This window comes from Mustela nivalis (genome assembly GCF_964662115.1).
Source record: "Mustela nivalis genome assembly, chromosome: 7".
Lineage (NCBI taxonomy): Eukaryota > Metazoa > Chordata > Mammalia > Carnivora > Mustelidae > Mustela > Mustela nivalis.
Genome location: NC_139026.1, coordinates 9,258,101 through 9,266,589, shown reverse-complemented (window position 1 = coordinate 9,266,589; position 8,489 = coordinate 9,258,101).

The window sequence follows — 8,489 nt, the reverse complement described above, 5'->3', positions numbered from 1 at the left end:
GGGGAAACTGAGGCGAGGAGCTATTCCCTCCCCCGTCTTTATCCAAACCCACCCACAGCTGCTGTGTGGAAGGAACTCCGGCTTTGACCAGCTGGGAGCCCGTTTTCTCAACTGGAAAACGGTGTTACCAGTGCCTCCCAGGGACTGGGAGCTCTGGGCATTATGGCTACAGAGAGGGCTCTGGCCAACTGTCCGGTGGTGAGCCAGATTCAGCCCGTGGACAGCGACTGAAAGGGGAACTTTGAAGGACGAGAATAAAATTAACTGCCATTAGTTGATTAACTGCCATTAGCTGCTGCGGAATCCCGGCACCGCCCTCCTAACCCGCCCACCGCCCAGGCTGGGGTCACTACTGCCCCCACCTTACAGATGAGATAGCCGAGCCTCAGGGACACGGTGTGGCTTGCCTCGGGTCACACAGCCCAGCAACGCCTGTCCCCGGACACCCGGACTCTGTGCTTCCATCTGGCTGAGGAGGGAGGGGGTGGACCCTCCTGCCTGGCTTCCCTCTCCCGTCCCCAGTTCCTGGCTTCTGTCCTCCTGCTTTGTTCTCAGCCCCATCAGCCACCCCCACCCCCACCCTCAAGCTGCCCCTCCCCCACTAAGACTCACGCCCCTTCTTCCTCCCTCCATTCCTTCCTTCCATCCTTCCTTCTGCAACTCAAGCCTGGCCATCAGAGGGGTCCCCAGACCTGGCCATAGCGGGGGGCTCAGGGTAGGCAAGTGACTCAGGCCTGGCCAAGGAGGGGGACTCTGTGGGAACTGCTGAGAGAGACTCCTTCCTGCCTAGAAGCGCAGCAGCTGTGAGCCTGGAGGACCCCACTGAGCCCCTGGGAATGGGATGCTCGGGGAGCTCAGCCTTCCCCCTGCCCCCACGGCCCAACCTCCCACCCATCTCCACCCGCTCCCTGTTGCCAATTCACCAGATGTGAGGAGTCAAGGGCCCCAAGAAGGGGGTTGATCCCAAGCCCCTGCCTCTGCCAGGGAGGGAATTCTCAGCTGCACTTCCACAGGCGCAGTTGGCCAGAGATGCACAGTTGGCCGGCAGCAGGCGCACGGGCTAGAAGCCCATCAGTGGCCTCTTCCATTTCCTCACTTAGCAAATGTCTCCCCAGCCCCTGCCCAGAGACCTGTTGTGAGGGCACAAGGCTTGGGCTCTGGAGACAGACCCCCAAGGGCTCCGATCCCAGGTTCTTCACTCCTTAGGATACAACCTTCTAAGTTACTGCTCGTCTCTCTGTTTCTTCTCTGTAAAATCTGGGGGAAGTCCCCTAGCCGCTCCAGAGACCAAGAACATTCTGCCTGATGATAGCCGAGCCCTCTTTCCTAAGGCTATGCCAAGCACGTGCCATCCCTCTGCTTGGATTTTCTTCCAGAGTGACCGTGGAGTGGTTCAGAGCACGGGCGCAGGCAGCCTGGTTTCCAATCCCAGCTGGAGACGGAAAAGGAAGGACAGGTGCCTCGCCCTGGGAGAGCCCTGGGAGAAGGTTCTGTGGGCTTGATTAGGAAGGTGAACGGCTGCACTCCCAATCTAGCCATCCTGGGTTCTTCCTCTTGCCCCCAGGGAGACCCTGTGCTCTCTCTGGAACGGAGCCATGGAAACATGCAGGGGACCTCATCTGAATAAGGCGGTGGAGAATTTGGGGCCCCTGATGAGCATAATGGTCCTGGGTCCATGGAAGAGACAGCGTCCAAGGGGAACAGGGCCCCTCCCTTGGACCTGAGTCAGGAGGAGCAGGCAGCACAGCCTTGGTGGCCGGCCCTGGGTGCCCGGGACAGGGGACAGTTACCAGGAGGCAGGAGAGGCTCCAGGGCCCAGCGTGGTGGGGGGATGGAAGGATGGGGTGCTGGTGCCGGCCCTCAGCTGCCAGACACCCTTTCACTGAGCTCTGGCCCCCCTCCGTGGAAGAGCTGGAAGCCAAACTGGGACTCTATGTTGGGGGCCTGAGGTGAGCTGGAGTCCTGTCCCTGCCAGACAGAAGAGGTTGCCTCCGTGTCTTCCAGGCCAGGCTGTCCCCATGCGGGAGTGGCGAGGTGTGGACCCTGACAGGGTTGGGGGCAGAGGGACACAGGCTGGCAAGCGCTTGAGGACAACAGCTGCCGAGGTAGGGGGTTGGTTAGTGATGGGGGATCTGGAGGCCTGATACCACATTCACGGCCTCCCCCCAGGCCCCCAGCAGCCCTGTGCAGTAGGAGCCGGGGCTTCCCCTGTTTATAGAACAGGCCGAGGTTCAGAGACACTGAGTCACTCCTCCAAGGTCACTCAGCAGCAGTGGCAGAGCCAGGAATTCATCCTGGGTCGGCATGGTGCTGCGTGAGACTGCGCTCCCAACCACAGCTGTGTCCCTGAGCATGACCTCTGCAAGTAGAAGGCTCAGCCGATTCCTGACCTTCTGTGTGTGGGGCCCTCTGCAGGGGGCCCAGGCCCCAGAGGCAGGAAGCCACCATCATGCCCATTTCACAGACGAGCTGAGGCCAAGAAGGTTCAGGCCTGGCATGTTCCTAACTCTGTTGGCCATCCAAGTTAGCACACACCCACAGGTGGTTCCCCTTCCCTTCTGGGCCTCAGTCTCCCCATCTGTAATTCCAAGAGATGGGATCAGGTCCCAGAGGGCCTGCCCAGCCTGTCTGAGGCCCAGCTCTGGGAGATGGGCAGAGGGCTGGAGGTGGGGACAGCCTCGACAGCAGAGGGAGGGTCCGGAGCCTGCCCTCCCTGCTCTACCTCCAGCAAACCCATTCTCCTGGTCTCCAACTGAGGCGCTCCCAGCCCCAAGGGAAGAGAAGGAATGCAGGCCCTCACCCTTGTGAAACAGCAGCTGTTCTTACTAGCCTGTTGTCCTTACCGAGCAAGCCCAGGAGAGGGGAAACGCGTCGCCTAGGACATGTCAGAGAGCAGGGGACACCACCGGCATCCTCAGGGAGGCTATGGCCTCCAGAAGCTGGCCCTTTCTGCTGTCTCCTTTCTGAGCCTGAGCCGAGGCCTGATTTCTTTTCCCCTGAGCCTGGGTTCTTGGCTGTGTATGGCCACCCCTTTCCGGCAGGCGCGGGGCCATACACAGCCTTGTCCGTCCTCTCCCTAGGTTTCCACCTTCGCTGCTCACCGTGCTCAGTTGCCCGTGTCCTCCCTCCCCTCCCCTGTCACGAGGAGACGGCCATCATTCCACCCCTCGCCTTTCCCTGTCATTAATCCGTCCCGCCGCCCACCCCCGCTGCGGCTCCTCCGGCAGCATCCCAGCCCTGCCTGTCTCATTTCTGAGCCCCGAAACCTCCCCTCCTGTTCCTGCTGCCCCAGCCCGCGTCCTCCAGAGCACCCACCCCCACCCCGAAGGAGGCTCCTAGGCTGCACGGAGGCCAGACCCCCCTCGGGGCTGCCCTGCCGCCCCTGCTCTGGCCAACCAGCTTCGGTCCTGTCCGCTCCCCTCTCCAGCCCACGCAGGGCCGCCACACGCAGCTTCCTGACTGTGTCCTTCTGGTCACTCACTCCCCTGCTCCAAACCCGCCCAGGGCTCCCCACTGCCTGCGGGGAAAGGCACCCCCATCTTCACACACCTCTTTGCCAGCCCCAGTCTCCCGTCAGCCGGCTTGTGCTGTGGCTCGGGGGTCCTGCCCTCCATCCCTCACCACCCGGGCAGCACCCCCTGAACTTGTCCCACCTCTGAGGACTCACCCTTACCCACCCCCCACGCGCCCGGTACCCCGACCAGGGGCTGCCTGGGAGGCTCGGGAGGAGGGGAGGACAGAGGGCCTCAGACAGGCAGGGAAAGGTCCTGGAGCTGGGAAGGGAGGGCAGGTAGCTGAGGCTCTGCTCTCCTTGGCGGGGATGGCTCCAGAAGTCTGAGGGGCAGGTGCTGGCCTCCAGACCCCCATTCTAAGTGGCCGCTTCCAGTGGAGGTGACCCGAGGGACCGGTGGTGGCAGAGGGTCAGGAGCCCCATTCCTGATTGGGTTCTGCAGCTGCCCCCTCTGTGATATCTTCCTGAGCCTGCCTTTCCCTGACCCATGAGGTTCCCAGGGGTCCCCTCTTGGCCTCTCACTGTGGGCACGAGGAGGGCTGGCAGTGGCCTCTGTCCAGCAGGGGCTCTGGCCGACCTGTCCCTCTGCCCTGCCACCCTCGGCCACAGTGAACAGTTATGGCGACTAAAACCCGGGAGTGCTTCTCGGGGTCCCAACCCGAAGTGGTAGGGGCAGAGGTGGCCCATGGTCTCATGCTCGGATGAATAAATGAATGAATGAATGACACAGAAGCCCTTTGAAATCTCTCACGAGCGATGATGATGTTTGGGCCGATGGCCAGGGTGCAGGCAAGTGCTTCTGCTTGGGGGTTCCAGCTGGGGCTGGTGTAGGGGCTTTTAGACCAGATGTGAGGCCGTCGGTGGGTTGGAGTAGGGATGGAGCCTCGAGGCAGGCAGTGCATGCGGGGCGGGATGAAGATTGACTCTGCCAGTTTTGCCAAGTACCAGTTGCATCCTTCCCCACAACTTCCTGTCTTCCAGTGAAGGACATGGGAATAGAATCCTGGGTTGTCAGACACATGTCAGGACCCTAGAGGTCATGAGGTCCAACCTCCTAACTTTGAAGATGGGGAAAAATGAGGTTCCGAGAAGGAAAGAGAAGACCCAGGATCACACAACAAATCAGAACCCATGCTCTTTGTCTAGCCTCCTGCTCCTCATTACACGGAGCCCTGAGCAATCTGATTTCCCTTTTTGCATGGCTGCCAGGAAGCTCAGAGGTCCGTTTTCCAACTGTGTCTCATATGGCAAGCCCACCAAAACCCTTTCTGGAAGGGAACTCACAGTTATTTGGGCCCACTGATGTGCCCCACATCATGCTGTGTCTGGTCACATAGGAGATCTCATTTAGTCCACATGGCCTGTGAGAGAGATATGAATGACTCTTTTTTACAGATGAGGACACAGGTTCAGAGACAGAATCAACTTGCCCAAAGCCACAGAGCTTGTAGGAGGGAGAGGCAAAATTCAATGCTGAGACCCTTTGCCTCTCACATGCATGCTCTCTCCTCTCTAGTAACAGGCACATGCATGCCTCTCTCTGCCCTTGGCCGTGGGCCTAGCGCCATGGCTGTCCCCTCTGGCCAGCACTGCCCCTCGTCGGCCCTCACCCTCTCAGTAGGCAGCCCCCTGAGAAGACGTGGAAGGAGAGCTTGGTTTTGAAACTTCTCTCCTTTGCCATCCTTAGAACTCAGATTTACTTGTCATTGCGGAAAGACTCCTGTGCTGGGGTTGCGTTCTGAGCCGGTCTGGCAAACGGAGCCCAGAATTCTGTTAGTCGTTCATTGGAGCAAGCAGCCACCAGAAGAACAAGTACGACAACACAACCAAACAGACTGGCCACAGATGCCGACCCCGGTATTGTGTATGGTGGAGAAGAGCTGGCGTTCATCGTGGTCCTGCGGCGGACGGGGGAGGCCAGCAGGGCTCATCAGAGGGCCGGCGTCCCGGGAGGGACCGAAGCTGGGTTTAATGCTCTCTAGGCTCTGTTTTAACGTTCTTCACTTTCTCTTTGAACTTGTGTTTTGTGAGTGAAGTCCAGCAGGACACAGTGGGACGCACAGGGCGCAGAGAAGGTAATCTGGAGAAAGGAAAGAGCTTTATACTGTGGGTGCCTTTAATGCACTGTTTCCCCAACTTTGGAATAAAGGACACATAATTTTCATATTGCCCGTGGTTGCTGCAAGTTAAGCAGCAGGTCCTGTGGGTACGATTGGGAAGGGCCCTAGGCTCGGGGTCAGGACAGTGAGGTTCAAGGTTACTCCCCTCTAGGCCCACCTGTGCAGGGTTGTCCTGCTGAGCGCTAGGATATTTTTAAAGATTTTATTTATTTTTGGGGGGTGCTTGGGTGGCTCACTGGGTTGAGCCTCTGCCTTTGGCTCAGGTCATGATCTCAGGGTCCTGGCATAGAGCCCCACATCAGGCTCTCTGCTCAGCGGGGAGCCTGCTTCCCCCCTTCTCTCTGTCTGCCTGCCTCTCTGCCTGCTTTTGATCTCTGTCAAATAAATAAATAAATAAATAAAGTCTCGAAAAAAAAAAGATTTTATTTATTTTAGAGAGAGAGTGTGTGCATGCAGGGGGAGGGGCAGCGAGGGAGACGGACAAGCCAACCCTGTGCTGGAAAAGCATCCCATCATGGGACTCGATCCCAGGACCCGGAGATCAAGACCTGAGCCGAAAACCAAGAGTGGAACGCTGAACTGACTGAGCCACGCAGGCGCCCCCTGGGCGCTAGGATTTTATGAACAGTATGTAGTCATTAAAAATGGAAAATCTGTAGACTCCATCAATACCAAGAAAGTCAGACCCCCGTAAAAAACTTCGGGGAGAATAGCCAGACGCAGGAAGGAGCTGCATTCCCACCACGGCAGGTGATCTAACTGAGGACCGGCAAGGATGGGGCTAGAGTCTTGCCCGGTGAAACAGCTGAGTTACATTTGTAAGGAATAGGTTTTTCAGAAGCTGGCGGGAAGGAAACAAAGACGATCCTACAGGAATTATGCCTGAAGGGTGGGATTTGAGGCGAGATGAGGGGGAGGTTTTCAGCTTCATTAGACCACACCCTTAGCCCCCCCCCCTGCCCCCACTTCTCTTCCTCTCTTTCTCCCACCTGATATCCCTTCCTTCCTTCCCTCCCTGCCGCCCACTACTCCCTCAGGCTGTGACTGAAGAGGGGGAAAGCTGGAGGGCCTGGCCGGGGAGGAGAGATGCGCCTGGGAAGATGGGGTGCGGCGAGGAAGGGCTTGCAGCCCCCCTTCAGCCAGCCCTGTCCCGTGACTGCAGGTTCCATGATACCCCAGCTTCCCCCACCCCAGATACAGTGAACCGCCCCCCCCATTTCAGCGCTGCCAGGAGCCCCAGTGCAGAGAGAGATCAGAGGAGCTGCCTGCCAGGGAGCAGTGGGGGCAGGCAGGTGGGAGGGCTCAGAAAGGGGAACAGGTGGGAGAGGGAAGGTGAGTCAGCACCGAGCAGAGCGAGCAAGGGTTTGCAAGCAGCCCGCGTGGCCTGGAAGCCTTCCTGCAGCTCCGAGCTGCCTCCCGGGCTCCTCGGGGCCCCTCCCCCGGGCCCGCCCCCAGGGCCCGCGCCTGCCCTCCTCTCTCTGGCACCCCGGAAAGTCCTTGCTTTTCCAGCCCTGGTCCAAACTCGCCTCTCCCCGTGTCCTCCAAGTCGAGCCCATTTGTTGACCTCTAAGATAGGTTCTGGGTCGAAGATTCTGAGTCCGAGGGTGCCTAAGTCTGAGGTCCTCTTTTGTGACCACTGGTCACCTGGGCGCCAAAGCATCTCTGGGAATGAAGTTGGCTGGGGAGGCCCCCCCACCTCGGGGGGCCTGCAGGGCTGAACAGTGGGACATCTCCAGTGAGACCTGTGGGAGGTGAGACCCTGGCAGAGGGACACCAAACGCCCCTCTGAGAGGGCTGGGCTCTTGTCTTGCTGAGTGGTCTTCCCAGGCCCTTGGGAGGGGCCTCAAAGGTCACAGGAGCGCTCAGAAATCCGGAGGGGGGCAGCCCCTGCCCCTCACTTAGCCCCTGCCTGGGAGAGGGTGAGCAAAAGGGAAGTAGACCTCTGGCCTCTGGCCGTCCTCACCTTGGTTCGTGCCAGTCCCTTAGCTCCTGGGCCTCCACAAGGATTGAGACCACCGTCCTCGTCTGCCTGCCTCTTGGGACTCTGTCAGAGTTCAGCGAGTGACGGGCTGGGAAGGGTATCCCATGAAGGGAGGCACTGGGAAGGTTATTGGTTGAGGCTGGCTTCCTTCTCCAGGACAGAGGCCTCAGTTTCTTGTTAAACCATTAAAGCACAGCGGATACACCATGTTTTACCCAAATGGCAGCCACGTTGCTGGTGCTGGTGAAACGTGATCATTCCCAACGCAGCTCACAGCAGCTCACGGTGGATGAGCTCGCCTGCTGCTTCCCTGCGTTTCCTGAGGTAGTGGCACCTCTTACCTAGAAGACTCCCGGGAACAGCGAGGGTTCCTGCTGCTCCCTCACACCTTGACTAGTGGGCGCACAGTTGGCAAGTAGACCAGACGTAGAGCTGGAAGGAGCTCTTGCACTGAAAGGCTCTGTGACAGACTGCCACGGAGGGCCACAATGCCACTACTGTGTGGACACCTTTTGCCACGTGACTTTTACCGTGCTCCCAAAAGCTGGAGTATGATTTCCCACCTCCTTTGAATCTGGGCTGGCCTGGTGACCACTTTGGCCAAGAGACCGCGGTGGAAATGACGTTGTCCAAGTTCAAGGCTAGGCTCGAGAGATCTTGTAGCTTCTGCCTTCACCCTCTTAGGTCTGAAATGCCATGAAGGAATTTGGAGGAAGAGAGGCCCTGGCTGTTAGCCAGACGGACTATCTGACATGTGGGCAAGGCTGTCTTGGACCTTATAGCCGGGCCGAGCTGACATTCCCCAGCTGCTAGAGTGAGCCCCAAGAAACCGGGCAAGGGAGCACTCAGTCCATCCACCAAAGCTTGAGAAAGAATA